Source organism: Pangasianodon hypophthalmus, chromosome 2 (assembly GCF_027358585.1).
Source record: "Pangasianodon hypophthalmus isolate fPanHyp1 chromosome 2, fPanHyp1.pri, whole genome shotgun sequence".
Lineage (NCBI taxonomy): Eukaryota > Metazoa > Chordata > Actinopteri > Siluriformes > Pangasiidae > Pangasianodon > Pangasianodon hypophthalmus.
Window position 1 is genome coordinate 20,719,577 of NC_069711.1, and position 7,006 is coordinate 20,726,582.

The following is a 7,006-nucleotide window of genomic DNA, read 5'->3' on the forward strand; positions in this document are numbered from 1 at the left end:
GCTATAAACAGTATAATTCAACAGCCACTCCTTTTTCTGTCTCTTGAAGTTAATAAGACAAAAAACACTGCTTGTCATGTTTCTAAGAAGCCCAAAGTCCTCCATCGTGAAGACTCTACCACGGGGGAAAAACATAAAGTTACAACTTTAACTTGTTACAAAGTGCTGCCACTGGAGACTCCTTCCATAAATTTTACATAAACATCTCCTCATAGAAAAATTCACTAGATCAGAATTAGACACATTTTTAAAAATCTGCTGGATTGTCCCACATACATGTCCCCTGTGAATTAGCTGTTATTACAGAAATGATAATGTATTCAAACAAGCGCATTAGTATAAACCTGTGATTTGCCTTGCAGCCGGCACTACTGTGTTTCATGTTATAGAAAATGAATCAACATCTTCTGACCAATCAGAATCAAGCATTCAGAAGCCTTTGTTATAAAAGCCTGTGTATGTAAAAGAGGAATTAGATTGCCAAGTGTAACAATGAAGACAATGACACAGCACGGATATAACAAACAGCTGGGGTTTGATTTTCTGTGTGCATGCTTTAACCCTGTCATTTTGTGTATGTTAAACACATACATGTTTGGAAATTAGGTAGGACCTTAGGAAAAATCCAAAAAGTATTTTTTTTATAAAATACTGGCTCTAGCTGTCTGTCACAGTTATTTTGAATTGTTGGTTACTGTTTTTAAATGTAGGCGCTGGTATTCATGTTGGGTAATAAAACCAGACAAAAGCTCCTTTTTATAAAATATGTAGATGAACAGAATTCATTTTTAGCACACATCACATTTTAGCCCACTATATTCTTGTGCTCAAATGTTGTGAGGTCTTTCAAACATGACGAAAACCCTCCAAGTCCATGAACGCAGCATAAAAAGGGTACGTACAGTAGGCCACCTCACGAAAGTGACGTCACTCTGCCATACATAGTGCAGACATACATATGATAACTGCGTCATACTTATCCTTGCTGTTCACATTTCTTCAGTATAATTATGAAATCAGTAAACAGCTCTTCCTGATCTTTCCTGCTGAGGATTTTCCATGGGACGAGTGTATATAGGACAGGGTGACCTAGTTGACAGAAGACCTACTTTAATCTGATTGGCTTTGTTAAGGCAATCCACTCCCCTGCTCAGTAGCTCAATTCAAACCAGGTCTGTTTGGGTTTCATTAACCCTGCGCTCACATAACCATACATGCCGGGCATTCAGATAAACCATGTACAGTATAGGATATGTCATTTGTCAGTACGAGTGCCAGACCACATCTGATACCAAGTGAAACTATAATAAATCAATGAATCTTTAACAAATCAATGAAATGTCCATCATGCCTTTTCTCTCCTCTTATAGGAACTACAGGAGTCCTGATAATATGGGCATTTCATTTTGACCAGAAAGCGTCATATAAACTTTGAAAGAAAAACAATCAAAGGATTTTGAGACCTTGTGAGCATTTCATGAGTAACTCCCAGTCATCAAAGGCACAGTGGCACTCATTTAATGACAAACCTGACAAGCACGACATTAAAGCACTGATTCATAGAAAGCTCAATGCAACATTTTTAGCTCAAAATATCCAGAGATTTAAATGAACTTTAAAGAAAACCAAAAGCTGCCCATGAAACATATAAACGTTCTTAGAGTGTCTGACAAACCTGAATATTCTCAAAAAAAAACAAAAAAACAATTGGCTTCTTAATTCTTTCTGAATTATATATGCAGGTAAATTGGTGTTTCATTCAAAATCTGAGACTCTTCTGATATACAGTTCATGATTAAATTTTTTCAGGACCATAGGCTTAATTTCAGGGCGGCAGCAGGTAAGCTTGAGGAACACTCGAAGCAGGCAGAAATACACTCTGAATGGGATGCCATGTGTTGCACGTTCTACCTGTGGCCACATGGGCTACCTCAGGGTTCTCCAGTTTCCTTCTACATCCTAAAACATGCCTGTAGGTGGATTAGCTATTCTGAATTGACTTTACGTGTGAATGTGTGTGCATGGTGGCCTGCAATGCACTGGTGTCCTGCTCGAGGTGTATTCCCATCTCACACCCAGTGTTCCCGGGTTCCAGGTCTACCATGACCCTATATTTCTATACATCCAGATCTACCAAGGCTACCATCTATCTAGTGATGCACAAATCGCCCACTTAAAAATGATGCTGAAAAAAAAAATTTAAAAAAAAATGGCATCATGTACATTTCTAAGATGGTGGCGTTCCCTGTTCCCAGCACTTAGAAGTTAAAAGTTTTATCTCTCCTTTTCCTCCTGGTTTCACTGCTGTAAATCTGGGGCCAAAAATTAGACCAAAGCAAATCCCTAATTGTTAAACTGTCAGAAGTTATTTATAAGCCATAAAAGGCAGTAACTATTTTTGAAAAAATGTCAGTACTTTTATAACCAAGCTCTTATCTGCTCTACAATTTCTATTTCAGATTTCTGTTTTTCCCAAACCGTGAAAATGATCAGCAAAGTCACTTCACTCCCTGCTTTCCATTAGGCTTCTTAAAAATCAATATCCACAAGGAGAAAAGTTCTCCGTAGCAGCAGTATTTCTTATCAAACCTTTCTTGGCACGAGTGCTCTGACCTGGCAGCATCAGTTACAAAGGAAGAAGAAACTTGGAGTCTCGGTGGCAACGCACTGGTTTGCATGGTGCTTTGGTATTTAGGTTATGTGTATGTTATACATTACTTTATCAACGGCAAAATTTAAAGAGACATTTTTTAATTCATAAGCTACAATAGTTATTCAAAATAAATTTGCTTTAGTTCATGCAGATTATGGATTGGACCGTACACATAATTAAAAAACAATGAAAAGTAAAATCAATATTCTGTTCATAATTTTACTTCCTATTCTGGTACCCTAAGAAGCTCAACACTGGACGACATAAGTTTTACATTTTACATTTGGCAGACACCCTTATCCAGAGGGACTTACATTTATCTCATTTTTTTTAATACAACTGAGCAGTTGAGGGTTAAGGGCCTTGCTCAAGGGCCCAGCAGTGGCAGCTTGGTGGTGCTGGGGATTGAACTTATGACCGTCCAATCAGTAGGCCAATGTCTTAACCATTGAGCTACCACTTCCACATTACAAGGTCTCCTAATGCATCTAATTCAAATGCATCTAATTCAAAAACACATAAATAAGCTATAGAGTAGCTCAAATACTCTTTGAGTATTTACCCCATGCTGCCGTAAATTGTATACACCAGTTCTCTTTAATTAACATACTGGCAGTGGATCTACTGAATGCAGCAAACTGAGACTTAAACAAGCCAAGATCTTTCAGCAGCTGCACCAAGACATGGTACTGACTGCACTGAAATATAATATATAATAATTCAGTAGAACCTGAAACACCTGTCAGTCATTACAAAAATAAAATCCAATTAGTTTTAGTCACTGCAAGCACAGAATTACTGAAATGAATACACAGAAATACACAAATATCTACAAATATATAAACCTTTACTATAGGGGTGTAATGCAGTGCCACTATCTGCACCTGTATCTGTTCAGTGCTCCAACTATCTGTAGCTGTATTTTGATTTAAATCCAGAGTGGGCATGAGATGTATTAGATTAGGATTGTTTAATCCTGTTGACATAGTTATTATTTTTGTTTACACCTGCCTGCGAAATTTTCTAATAAATTTAGTTGGTTCTATTTCCCAAAATATAAGCAAAGAGAAACCTAATTTAAACCCCCTCAACCCTGACCAGGCAGTTACTAAGGATGAATGAATGGACGCTGTAAATGCATCGTGCAGTGCCACACATGCGTGTTAATGAACGTGGACTTTGTCAAGCCCACATGAAAGTAATTTTTTTTGTTGTGTCCTGTGGGATCCGTATCTGTATTTGTATCAGATTCGTATCTGTATTCGTATCTGTTTAGAATGCATCATCTGTTCATTCCAAATAGCGAATTCCTATTCGGTTACCTCCCTACTCTACAAATCAATTTTATCTTCAGTAGGGCTTTTCAGTGTCTATCAGTTTGCCTGAATTCAATCAGTTTGGCTCAGAATTCTTACGTAAGTCTTAATATTGTTCAAGGCTGAATCCTTTATGCTGCAAAAAAGAGGACCCAAAACCACACAGAATCCACCGACTAAAGTCTTTGTTTCACTAAATTCTTATTTTGGATTATTTCAATCGCAAAATCTGCAGCCATGAATGAACAGGACGGTCTGCTTAGATTATTTCTAATATTTCTGGAGAGTGAATGCCGAAAAATTCAATTCAATTGAATTTTATTTATATAACAACCGTTACTGTCATAACATGGCTTTAAAAAATCTAGATTTAGATTTGAATTTCTAATAAGCATTGTTTTTGTTTGTATTTAACTGTTTATTCAATCTTTTGTCAGTTGAAGCTGACTTATTTCCCTGTAATATTGTTGAGCATTACAAGAGTCCCAGCTGTTTTTCAAGGTTGAATGAATACATTTGGCTACTTCCAGTGTTCACACAGTAACAATTCCTGCTTGAGTCTTCACACGATAAGCTCCTTCATATTTTTAAGCTTTTGGAACACTGATTCCTAAAAATCTTTTTATAGCTGGTAGGAGTTTAGGTGTGCTTGTTCATGACTTGGAATATAAATATATACCTTTTTTTGGAATTTCTGGAACCATATAAGTCTTTGAATATCGTCCTGTGGAGATGTCGATGTAAGAGCTCATGTTATCATGTCCTCATGCAATGGTTCTCAAAGTGAGGTCTGGAAATCACAACCTATCATTGAGTTCTAGCCTGTTTGAATTAAATGAGTTTAATAAAAACCTTAATAACTGTAAAGTATGTATGTATACATGTACATATATATACATATATATATATATATATATATATATATATATATATATATATATATATAAAAACACACACGTCATTGTAGACCTAATGTGTTTTGTCATTGGAAAGTTCAACAATAGTCAGCTCTATGACTCTAATAAATAGCTAGAGCATTATTGTACACAGTGTGGCAGGAGGATGCAGTGGGCCTCACAGTCCCAGTTCCCCCAGTTTGAACCTGATCTTGAGGTACTGTCTAGGCCACAAAGCAGACAAACTTTGGGATTTCTACATTCTGAAAAATGGTCCTGCCTATCCTCAAAAAAATATATGGCTTACTTATCCTTTTTGACTTGAAGGTAAATTTGTGCTGCATTCAGTCAATCTATGACCAAGTTTTTCAGGACCATAGGCCAAATTTCAGGGCACAGTGGTGCAGCGGGTAGCCTCCCAGCTCACGGAACCCCAGTTCGATCCTAAGCTTGGTGACCACTGGGAGCAGGCAGGAATACACCCTGGATGGGACGCCATGTTATGCATGTTCTACCTGTGTCTATGTGGGTTTCTACCGGCTTCTCTGCTTTCCTCCCACATCCCAAAAACATGCATGTAGGTGGACTGACTATTTTAAATTTCCCGTAGGTGTGAATGAGTGCGATGGACTGCCGTCCCATTCAGGGTGTATTCTTGCCTCGCACCCTGTGTTCTCGGGATAGCCTCCGGATCTACGTAGACCCTGACCAGGATAAGGCATAATGAACCTAATTTCTGAACGGTTAATTAAATAAATCTGTGCTGAGGGTTGCCTGGTGATTTGTTTAACAGCTAAAGGGCTGCAAAAGTTTCAGAACCCCTGCTGTGAAATCCTAATGAGATGGTGCATGTGGTGGAAACCAGTGATTTAAAGCGCAGGTGGACAAAAAAAAAAAAAAAAAAAAAAGTGGACAAGGCTTTTCACCTGCAGCATGCACAGTGTTATCCAGGTCCAGGGTACTGAACCTGAGCAGGCAGTGTCTCCATAACCAACACGATGCAGATGCACACACACGGAGATGCTGAGATGATGGCAAATGTTTGGGAAGGAAAAAAGCGAGGACAACATTAAAACATGACGTATTGAGCTAAATCATAAAAAAATGATCTACATACCGCATGGAGCTTTGTGCTCATTTTGCAAGCCAAAACCAACAAGGTCACTAAGGCGGAGATTTTGAAGGTGGAACTGGCGGCACCTCGTTGAAAATCCGGCAAAAAAATAGTCTTCAGTGGAAAAATTCTGTCTGTATTGTGTCCTGGATCTCCGTGGTAATGCACAGTGCGTTCAGTGCTCCATCTCCATGGTGTGTGTGTGTGTGCGTTGTAGCAGTAGGCTTTAATGGCTGCACTGGCGCGCGACGCGACACGAGACGCCGCTCCTCCTCACACTCCCACACCGGCAATCACACAAGTTGGAGGTGAGCTCGGAGTTTTGTGTAGCTTACCCAACATCTCTGACGCTTTTACAGATGACAGGAATGCGTATTATTACTTCATCGTCTAGAACATTTCTGGGAAAATCTATAAAGCACATGCATTCCGGATGCAAACATTTCAAATGTGCAGTTAGTCCATGCAAAATCACCAGTGTGCATTATGCATGGCAATGCAAGCAATGCAGTAAGAAAGCATCACCATGTGCATACTGCACACAGCCATCAGAAATGCACATTGTGTGTGCAATATGTCCATGCAGCCTGACACTACCATGGCAACTAAGCTATCTAAACTGTCCATTTTATCTAAAACACACCAGTGGAATGATTTGATGTGATCTAGGTCTGGTGTTGCATTTCAGTCCCAAAATAAAATGCATCTATGCAGACAAGAGACAACAGTATAATATTGTTTATACTACAGTGGTATTGATTAATGAAGATGGATTAGAAGGTATTGATTAATTTTCTATAACAACAGCTCTGACAATAGCTGCGATTTAACAACACACACACACACACACACACACACACACACACACACATATATATATATATATATATATATGTGTGTGTGTGTGTGTGTGTGTGTGTGTGTGTGTATGTATATACAGTCAGGTCCGGAAGTATTTGGACAATGACAGAGTTTTTGTGATTTTTCTTTTATACACCACCACAATGGATTTAAAACAATCAAGGTG

General features: G+C 38.5%; 1 protein-coding gene across 2 annotated transcripts in view; it reads right to left on the reverse strand.

Annotated features, from left to right (window-relative positions):
* Nucleotides 1-6,330, reverse strand: part of lrrc7 (leucine rich repeat containing 7) — a 130,418-nt gene extending 124,088 nt beyond the window's left edge. Inside the window, exon 1 of one of the 2 annotated variants that reach the window (XM_034311566.2) lies at nucleotides 5,983-6,330. The gene's annotated coding sequence lies outside the window, so the exon portion shown is untranslated. Of the gene's footprint in view, nucleotides 1-5,791; nucleotides 5,883-5,982 lie in introns of those variants that run through there. The other variant, XM_053228187.1, reaches the window with a different exon arrangement.
* Nucleotides 6,331-7,006: the final 676 nt, after the last annotated feature.